This window comes from Dromiciops gliroides, chromosome 4 (assembly GCF_019393635.1).
Source record: "Dromiciops gliroides isolate mDroGli1 chromosome 4, mDroGli1.pri, whole genome shotgun sequence".
NCBI classification, from domain to species: Eukaryota; Metazoa; Chordata; class Mammalia; order Microbiotheria; family Microbiotheriidae; genus Dromiciops; species Dromiciops gliroides.
Window position 1 is genome coordinate 440,154,827 of NC_057864.1, and position 8,548 is coordinate 440,163,374.

Below are 8,548 nucleotides of genomic sequence, written 5' to 3' on the forward strand. Positions count from 1 at the left end.
CATTGTATGATGAGGTTCATAGGTCTTCCCATCCCTCTTCCTTGACTCTAAGTGCTATAGAAATGTTAACTCTTATTTACTTGTGTGACTGGTAAAACATGATATGGCAATGCTCAGTCTCTAACCCATTTTGAAGTCCAATCCCAAACTTGGCTATATAATGTGGAACCACATCCAAGACAATGTGTTTGGGGAGTCTGTACAGGTGAAAAATCTCTTTCAAAAACAGCCATGCTACCTTTGAGAGAAATGAGAGTTTGGAACATTGGTTCAAATGTCATATTCTCTACAAGATTTCCATTGCCTCAAAGATGATGTCATTTCTTGGCAAGGGTGAAAATCCAGTTACAGAATCAAGCCTCATCCAGTCCTAAGGTCCAGGTGTTACTATAGGTAACATCCCTTGGAGTTGCCAGAGCTTTGAAAAGACCTTCTTTGTCCATTGGTTCCAGTTAAAGTCTCAAATGTATTGATGTTCATAATAAGTTCATAGATCTCTGGCTAGATGGTACTGCCAGTAAATGAATAATGATTAAGTACTCGCTTTGTGCCAAGTCCTCTGCTAAATGCTGAGGATACAAATATAAAGAGAAAGATGGTCCCTGCCCTCAAGGAGATTACTTCCTAAAGGAAGATGATAAGGGCAGGGGCAGGAAGAACAGGATATAGGAGAAGATCCTTCAAGAAGGGGCATGATGAAAAAAAAAAGAAGGGGCATGATGGATAAATGCAGAGGAGTGCAGCCTAATTGGAAATTAAGAGATGACTGACCCGGCTACCCTCCTTAAATGAAGGCTCTAGGGGTGAAGAACTTTCAAGGTATGAGTTCCAAGGCTGAAGTGACCTTCCAAGATGAAAAGGTTGCTGAAGTATGGTGGGGAAATCCAGAAAAAATTCAACCTGGTGACAAAGAAGTCTTGGCTTGAAATTTAGGAAGACCTGAGTCCAAATCTGATCTCGTACATTTACTGGTTGTATCATTTTGGCAAGTGACATAACATCTCTCAATCTCAATTTCCTCATCTGTGAAATGGGGGTAGTAATAGTATCTGCCTCACAAAATTGTTGCACAACCAGATGCAATAGTATAAGCAAAGCCTTAAAGTGCTACATAAATACTAACTTGTGAGCTATTGCTCCCAGAAGAGGGGATGGAGCCTTACTAAGCCATCCACTCCCTCATCAAACCATGCATCGCTCACCATGATATCCATCCCTCACCAAGCCATCCATCCCTCACCAAGCCATCCATCACTCATCTTGGCTCTCTTGGAGGATCTCTGTGTGGGAAAGACAACCAGACTCCTGAGATCACCACAGGATCCTAAGGAGGATTGACCCCACAGCAGAACTTAGGTCAAGTGGCAGGGTCCAGTACCCTGCTGCCAAGGGAATGCAAGCTCCCCTAGGGGAGGGAATATTTGTTCTTTTGGTCTTTGTTTCTCTGGTGCCTGGCCCAGTGCTAGGCACACAGGGAGAGCTTAACAAAGGCTTCCTCTCACCCGGCCTTGCAGCTGAATCCAGGGCAGGGTTATGGGCTGGTCGTCTCCATCCAATACCACAAAGGTCATGAAGGCGCTGTTGAGGTGCCTCAGATAAGACTCCATCTCCTGCCAGTAAGCTTCCATGCACACCCCAACCTCCATGCTGCAGAGACACATCAGCTGCAAAGGGTACTGTCATATAATGGTGTCCGTGATGTGCCAACAACCCACAAGGAAAGAGGTACAGAGTGGAAAGAGCATTGGACCTGGAATCAGAGGACCTGAGTTCAAATCCAGTCTCATATTATTGTTACTTATGTCACCTTGGACAAGCCATTTGGACAAGCCCCTGGGCCTCATTTGGAAAATAAGAAGATTAGATCAAACATCCTCCAAAACCCCAGCTCCAGATCTATGATCCTAGGAAGTTCAAAACCCATCTTTGACACTTACTGTGTGACTGTGGTTAAGTCACTTCTCTGATCCTCAGACCTGAGGTTCTTGGCTATAAAATGGAGCTGGATGATCTCCAAAGTTTCATCTATCAAGGGGAGATCCTCCAAAGGAATCCAACTTGATGGGTCTAGAATGCTAATAAAATGTGAAGTTGCCCAGAGAGATTGATGTGGATGTGTAGATGACTTACTGACCAACTTAAAATTTAAGAATAAATGTACGAACAGTATCAACAACAAAAAAAATACTAACTTGTTATAGCTGGAAGCGATTTTGAAGGTCATCTATTCCAACCCCCTGATTTTATAGATGAGGAAACTGGCCTCAGAAAACGGAGTGAGTTGCCTTACGACTTCACTGTTGATTAGATATTGAAACCCTTCTTGGCTTCTGGGGTGGCTATGAGGACAGCATTCACTCAGAACTGACCAATGAAAGAACATGTTTCAGAGCCCAAGGCTATATCACTCCCATGTTTGTATTATTCTTGCACGTTGACTTTGATGGGAAAAGAATCACATCAAAATGGATTATGAACTACTATATATTAAGGCATCCTTGAATACATGGTGGCATCAGCTTGCAGAAACATCTAATTAATGTCTTACTGGATAACAAAAACAGCTTATCTCAAGGAGACTGGATCTTATCTGGGTATCTCACCACATAGTAAGTGCCAGAGGTAGAATTCAAACCCAGATCCTCTGACTTCAGAGCCAATAGTATTTCTGCTGGACTACCCAGGGTGGCCTTAGATAGTGCCAAGAAATTTTATTTTTGGTCCTCTCTTACCCAAAATATCCAGCCAACAGGAAACAATGATAAGCATATATGGCACTCTCTCTCTTTCTCTGTGTCTGTCTCTCTTTCTGTCTCTCTGTCTCTCTGTCTCTCTGTGTGTCTGTCTCTCTTTCTGTCTCTCTGTCTCTCTGTGTGTCTGTCTCTCTTTCTGTCTCTGTCTCTCTCTGTCTCTCTGTCTCTGTCTCTGTCTCTCTCTGTCTCTCTGTCTCTCTCTCTCTCTCTCTCTCTCTCTCTCTCTCTCTTACAATGGCATTATGACCCACACCTGAAAAACTACAAGTGGGAGCTTTCTCTCCTTCCTTAACATGGATAATAAATAACCAGGGGCCAAATGATGGCTCTACCCAAACCTCTTCTTCCCCTAGTTTTAAACTTGAGCCAACATGTTGGTTAATGTGTTTCTCACTCCAGAAACATTAATCACCCAGAGAAAAGACAGTAAAATAATAAAACCCTCGAGGTGTGATATCCAGATAAGATCCGGCCTCCCTGAGATAAGCTGCTTTTGTTATCCAGTAAGACTGTAACTAGGTGTTTCCTCACACTGATACCCCCATGCATTCAAGGCTGCCTTAATATGTAGTAGTTCATGGTTCATTTTGATGTGAATTCTTTCTATCAAAGTCAACTTGCAAGAATGATACAAACCTGGGAGCTGTATAGCCTTGAGCTCTGAAACATTTTCTTTCATTGGTGAGTTTTGAGTGAATTCTGTCCCCATAACCACTCCAGAGACCAAAAAAGAATCAGCAACAGTGAGGCCATGAAGGCTTGTTTTGATATCTTCTGAGCAACACCCTACTTAAGCAACATTCGCATCTTTAACTCTCATGAAAAAGGATTTGTCAGCCCTGACTACCGCAGAATGCACTACCCATAAGAATTCATCATTTCTTGGAAACATCACAGAGTCTTCACTCCTGCCAGCAGAACAGGTATTCTGTAACTTGTATATGTGTTGGGTCCATTTATAAACCTTCTGGATCCAGCCCAAACCCCAAGAAGGTTACCTGGCTCTGGTAAAATAAGGACTTGTTATGGTTACAAGATAAACCAGAGGAGCAAAGCAAAGGAGCTGAGTGTGTGATGTATGCCCATTCATGCTGGGGGAAAAAATCAACTTAATGGACCACCATTTGTCAGATGCTGGAAGGTGTGAATTAACTAATTCCAAGGGCATACCCACATACTCATGATATCCAAGAGTCTGCCTTTCATTTAGCCTTAGTCCCAATTCTAATAATCTATAGGCAGGAATCACTGCCCTTCCTTCTCAAATATCCCAGCTATATCTTCTCATGCAGACAACACAGATATATATATATGAAAATATGGTAAATGATTATGCCAGTAATGACAGTGCAATGAAACTCCTCCATTGCTAGATCTCTGTTAAATTCTAGCTGCAGTGCTAACACTCAGAATTGAAAGGGCCTTCAGAAATTATCCAGTCCAGCCATATATGTGCAGGAATTCCCTCTATAATATTCCCCCAAAGTGGTTACGTAGTTTCCCCTTAAAACCCTCCATTAATGAGAAATCTGCTACCTCTCCCCTCATATTCACTTCCTTGCCTTGCAGAGAAGCCCATTTTATTTATGGGCAGCTCTGATTGTTAGAAAGTTTTTCTTTATGTCGATCTACACTCTGCCTCCCTACATCTTATACCTATTAATCCTAATTTTGCCCATTAGGGCCAAGCAGAACAAGTTTTACACCTCCTCTGTTTAAAATTTCTTCATATTTTAAAAGACAGCTATCAGATACCCCAAGTTACCCCAAATCTTTTCTTCCCTTAGCTAAATATCACTAGTTTCTTTCATTTATATGTTATGGTCTCTACTCCATCATCCTGGTAAGTCATCTTTGAAAACAATTCAATTTAGCAATAAACTGTCTTACCCAGAACTAAGCAAAACTCCCCATATGGGTATTAAAGGGAGAAAAAAGATGTGGGACATCTGTGAATTTCATCATACAATGGACCCTTCCTATGGAAAAAAAAAACCCAGTTAGGACCTCTTGACATTTGAACAGGAGAGGTAGAACACATATCCCATACCTCCTCTTCCCATTCATCTGGAGAAGATAGAGGCCTCTGAGGACTTTGGTCTTTATGGGCTCTCATGATCCTTCCTCTCCTCCATGGGGATATCTTCATCAAACTCCCCAGAAAATAAAGTTCACTCAGACTCTAGGATCTCATTCCCCATTTGGACTAAGGGATATATCTAAGCAGGAGACTCTGATCACAAACTAGAAGGAACTATATAAGACTGGGAAAAATCTCTACCTCATATTCTGGTTTTTGAGGGGTCCATAAAAATGTGAAACCTGGACAACTCTCATAATTCTTTATCTACCTCCTCAATATCCCCAATATGTGTCATATCCCTGGTTGGGGCCAGGTTGTAATGTAAGATATCCTCCTGAATATTCCCAAATGATAGTCCTGCAGAAATGGTGAGTTATTTATAGCTGGTTTCCTATCATCTTCTCTTTTGCAAGGATGAGATCTGACCTTGAGATGTGGCTCCTTAGAAACTCAACTCAGTTCAGGACCCCAACCCATGGACCAATGAATGAATGACTCCCTAATAAACATACCTATCATGCAATAAGGATACCATCCCTCCAAAAAAATCTTATAGGGGAAATGACACTGAGAATTGATAAAAATAGATCTCCAAAACAGACAGATATATAGGAAGAAAGAGGAGATAGTCTGAATGAGCAAAAAGAAGAAAGAAAATCTTTTACATAACTTGTGTATGAACACCAAAGACTCAACTTGTAACTTTCCCAGGAAGCCACCAAAACAGAATTAATTTGGGTGACTGTTGTGGAGAGGGTCTCCTCTGGATCTCCTTATCTTTTCTCTTCTTCTTCTCCCTTCATCCCCCTCTTTGATCTTCCCTTAACACCCAGGATTAGATCCAGCAAGAAACTGTCCTTTTCTTCTCCAATTTCCCTGCATCTAATATAATGATTTAAGTGGGAGGTTTTTTCAGCTCAAGTCTCCTGTGTTTCTTAGACCCTTAGACTCTTAGATCTTTGGCATGTCCCTGTAGGGAAGATCTCCTCTCTGGACATATTTTGGTTAAAATCTCTTTTCTTCTTCAGGCAGATCATTATCATCATCAAACATTTATTGAACAACTCCTCTGTGCGAAGTGCCATGTAGGGGTATTTTGTGGTGTTTGTGAGAATAAAGAGAATGTGGGCGGCTCCCCCTCTTCTTGTAATAGAGCCCCCTTAACATGTATCAAGAGCTAGATCCTCCCTGGCAGGGGGCAGCGAGCTAGAAAGCCCTTCCCAGATTTGTTCGATAGCAATCAACTCCTGTGCTAATTAATCCTGCCGAGACAACAGACTGGCAGCCTGTGAAGCAGCCCGCCCCCCAACCCCAGACACACCATATGGGACAACAGGGAGTTCATTCAGGGCTCCTGGCACAGCTGCATCACAGAAAGCCAGTCCCAGCAGACTCCCCGTCTCTTCATAATATCAGCTCTCTCCTATCTCCTTCTCTCTCCAATTCTCCTAAAGCTACTTCTCTATGCATCCTCACTCTCAAAAAGGACAAAGGTGTGAGTCCCACCTTCTCCTAACATTCAATCCTGCCCTCCATACCCATACAGTCAGTGGGTTGACATCTGGAATGGTTTGGAAATATAAGCCTAAACTTGAAATATTAACATGTAGGAGTGAAAATCCCTCTCCTTACTCCCCATCTTTCTTCTTCTCCTTTACTTCCCAACTAGTACCAAAGAGCTAGACCTATGATCCTAAAATGAATCAAACCCTCATTTTTGCTACCAGCCTGTCAAGTACTGGGCTAGATCTAAAGATTATCTGCAAGGAGGCACCAACTAGAGCTTCCCTAAGAAAAATGTTAAAATCAGGAAAAATATTTCTCTCTTTCTGTATGTTAAGACTTAGCTCTATAAGGGTAGTTCTGATTATTACTAGGAGAAATTGGGTCTCCAGAATCCACTACTACCTCCACTGTGGCAAGGAATAACCTTGCCATAGCAATTCAACAATTCCCCTCAATTAAACAAATAAATAATAAATTGATCAAATAAATTGTTAAACAAATTGATCAAATAAATCAAATCAATTGATCAAATAAATAGTCCAGCATAGCCTTCTGATGCCAGAACCCAATAAAGACTTGATGAACTGAAGTCTTAAAAAAGATCTCCATCATCTCAACCACTTCTGCTTCCACTTCCCAAGGAGATGGTACAAAAGAAGCAGCCACATTCCACTAGGTGTGATTGCCCTTTGTAGTCAATGTTACTTCCATTGTACCCTGTAGAGTGTTACTTCTGGTTCCACCCTTCCATTCTACACAGAATGAAGACCCAGTGTCTACTCCCTGCCTAGATGGCGATGAATGTTCCTGTTGTCAATTCTCTCCTCATCTCCAAGTCTCAGACTGACTGTCCCTCTCTCACAGTTGGGATTCTTGCAATGGAAAAGTAGGGAGCAGAAATCTTCAGGTCTAGCCAGCTCTATTGATTCCCTTTCCTCTTGTCAGCAATTCTGGGCCTGCAGTCAGGGCTCCTGGTGCTCCAGCTGTCAGCTTTAATCAACAGCAAGAGTAAATACAGGCAGATGCCGACTGTTCTGGGGATGTGCAGTGGGGAAAGCTTCTCAGACTCAGACTCGCCACCCAGAAGCTTGAAATAAAACATTTTCTGGTATTGCTTTGCAGCATGTGGCTCTGGGAACATTGAGCCTACCAGGATGACCTGACATTGCATTAAAGGAGAGCTAGTAAACCCAGGGCCCTAGTGCTGGAAGAAAGTTTCTCTCCATACTGCTAGGAGCTCACTATAGGACTTGGTTCTCAAAGGCAGTGTCTGGAATCAGACAGCAGCTGACTGGGGAACTTTAACCAAATATTGAATAATGGTTAGATGTCTGCCTATTAGGAGCTTGGTAGCAATATGCAGTGTGGGAAGAAAGGAAGGAAGGAAAGGAAGGGAAGTAGGAAAGGAGGGAGGAGAGGAAGGAGGGAAGAAGGGAGGGAAGGAAGGAAGAGAGAGAGAGAAAGCTGATGAAATCTTAGACCAAATTAATAGAAACATGGACTAAATCAAGGAAACTGCTAATCCTATTGTGTTCTTTGCTGATGAATTATCTACAGTATTCTCTCCAGTTGAGGGGATATAGATTCAATTCAAAAGATAACCCGGAAAATGCTATAAAAAGGACAGCCAGGATGGTAGGATCTCTGGAAACCATGTCATAAGAAATAGTTGAAGTTGAGAATGTTTAGCCACAACCCTGGAGTGGGGCAGTGGGGCACAAAATCTTTTCTACATTGGAGTGAGTCACTCAAACACAGGATTCCACAGATCCCTGCTTTGACCATCAGGAAGGATCAGGAAGTACTTATCACCTTTCCTGCCACTGCATGTATAACCATCCCCCAACCAAATGCTAACCCTTATTTAGGAACTGAGCATAAAATCACCTATACAACTGTTTCTCTGAAGGGCATGACAATCTGTTGTCCTATCATTCTGCTAAGTGTTATGGGCCCAGGGCACCCCAGAAGTTCTCTGGGGCACATCAAAGAACCTTCTCCTTGAGAAACTAATCCAAAGGACAGATGCTCCTAAAGAGATAAGTGGAACCAGATCGGACTGAACTAGTTCCACGACCCCGACCCCTCATTCTAGTCTCCCTCAACCCTGGGGACATAAGATTAGTTGTGACTGCTGCCTTTGTGGCCTGAGGAGATGACTTGGGAGATCTGCAGCCACCCCTCACCCAATTCCTCCAGCCACCAC